This window comes from Anastrepha obliqua, unplaced genomic scaffold (genome assembly GCF_027943255.1).
Source record: "Anastrepha obliqua isolate idAnaObli1 unplaced genomic scaffold, idAnaObli1_1.0 ptg000099l, whole genome shotgun sequence".
Taxonomy (NCBI): domain Eukaryota; kingdom Metazoa; phylum Arthropoda; class Insecta; order Diptera; family Tephritidae; genus Anastrepha; species Anastrepha obliqua.
The window spans coordinates 12,501-15,000 of NW_026562219.1; the positions used below are offsets into that span (position 1 = coordinate 12,501).

The 2,500-nt window shown below is 30.3% G+C and overlaps 1 pseudogene; it reads right to left on the bottom strand.

Annotated features, from left to right (window-relative positions):
• Nucleotides 1-2,132: 2,132 nt before the first annotated feature.
• On the bottom strand, nucleotides 2,133-2,313 carry LOC129251876 (5.8S ribosomal RNA; annotated as a pseudogene).
• Between the last annotated feature and the right edge of the window lie 187 nt (nucleotides 2,314-2,500).

Below are 2,500 nucleotides of genomic sequence, written 5' to 3' on the forward strand. Positions count from 1 at the left end.
TACCAATAGCGGCTCCATGCAGGCTTACGCCAAACACTTCTAAGCACACTATTGTACCCTCCTACTCACTAAAGTTTCAAAATTTATAAATCAATCGAAATTGTTTTATAAATCATCTACTTTAGCGGTAATGTATAGGTATACAACTTAAGCGCCATCCATTTTAAGGGCTAGTTGCTTCGGCAGGTGAGTTGTTACACACTCCTTAGCGGATTACGACTTCCATGTCCACCGTCCTGCTGTTTTAAGCAACCAACGCCTTTCATGGTATCTGCATGAGTTGTTAATTTAGGCACCGTAACATTACGTTTGGTTCATCCCACAGCGCCAGTTCTGCTTACCAAAAGTGGCCCACTGGGCACATTATATCATAACCTCAACCTTCATATCAAGAAAGGTGAGGTTCTTACCCATTTAAAGTTTGAGAATAGGTTAAAATCGTTTCGACCCTAAGGCCTCTAATCATTCGCTTTACCAGATAAGATTATTTTATATAATTTTTAAATGCACCAGCTATCCTGAGGGAAACTTCGGAGGGAACCAGCTACTAGATGGTTCGATTGGTCTTTCGCCCCTATACTCAATTCTGACAATCGATTTGCACGTCAGAACTGTTTCGGTCTTCCATCAGGGTTTCCCCTGACTTCAACCTGATCAAGTATAGTTCACCATCTTTCGGGTCACAGCATATATGCTCAAGGTACGCTCCAGTTAGAGGTATAAATAATAATAAATTATCATTATACATAACTATATGGAACGCCCCGGGATTGAATTAATTGACTATTTATTAAAAAATAGACTAAAAATTAATCCCATTATATTTAAGTTAAGTTAATTATGCCATTAAGTTTAATATAACTCAATGACTTGCACATATGTTAGACTCCTTGGTCCGTGTTTCAAGACGGGTCCCGAAGGTATCCTGAATCTTTCGCATTGTTAATCATATAAATGCATACAAATAAATATTAATATCATAGATATTAAATTTTTTGTAAAATTCAAAAAATGAATTTTAGCATTATATATAATAAAATCTATCAACACTTTATCAAATCATTAGTATTTATTTTATGTTAATATGCTTAAAAAGCAAATTAATTTAAATAAACTTAATATCACCAATGATCTTTTGATAAATACTTTATTATGTTAATAGATTACAATGTCCTTATATGAAAAAAATGCACATTATTTTTTTAATTATTTAATGATGAATTTTTCATAATGGATATTCAGGTTCATCGGGCTTAACCTCTAAGCAGTTTCACGTACTATTTAACTCTCTATTCAGAGTTCTTTTCAACTTTCCCTCACGGTACTTGTTTACTATCGGTCTCATGGTTATATTTAGTTTTAGATGGAGTTTACCACCCACTTAGTGCTGCACTATCAAGCAACACGACTCTTTGGAAATATCTTTCTAGTAATCATTAACGTTATACGGGCCTGGCACCCTCTATGGGTAAATGGCCTCATTTAAGAAGGACTTAAATCGTTAATTTCTCATACTAGATATTAAGATATTCCATACACTGCATCTCACATTTGACATATAGACAAAGTGACTTAGTGCTGAACTATTTTCTTTTCGCTCGCCGCTACTAAGAAAATCCTTGTTAGTTTCTTTTCCTCCCCTCATTAATATGCTTAAATTCAGGGGGTAATCCCATATGAGTTGAGGTTGTTTTAATATTCTTTTTTTATCTTCTCACAATTTAATAAAAAAATTATATCATCTTTTCATCTCTATTTTTCTTTTCTCCTTTTATATATTGTAAATATATAAAAATAATAATAATGTAAAATGAGGCAATCCTAGAATAAAAAATTTAATTTTTATGCTAGACATTCCTCCTTTTAATTACATATATAAATTATTATTTTATATATATATATAAATAATATGAAAATTTTTTGTAAAGAATACTTAGATTCAATATTTTCATCATTTCATTTTATTTGAGAGGATTTTTTTTTTAAAGAATATATAATAAATAAAATTCATTATATATCTTTATTTTTTTTGCTATTAATATTATGAATTATTTAAAATCCAATAATATACACATTTGCTTAAATTCAATTATTTTTATAAAAGAATAAGCAACTTATTTAGCATAGTCTTACAACCCTCAACCATATGTAGTCCAAGCAGTACTTTAAAATTGAATTTAATGTACATAACAGCATGGACTGCGATATGCGTTCAAAATGTCGATGTTCATGTGTCCTGCAGTTCACACGATGACGCACAGTTTGCTGCGTTCTTCATCGACCCATGAGCCAAGTGATCCACCGCTTAGAGTATTTTTTTATTTATTTTTATTTATAACAAATGTCAATTTTTTTTTGCATATATTAATTGAAAGAGTAAAATTAAATAATATTAATAATATATAAATTGATTTTCTTTCAATAATATATATCAAATATATTTAACTCTAAACATTTTTATTAAGTTGCGAATGTCTTAGTTCAACAATAATACAGTGGT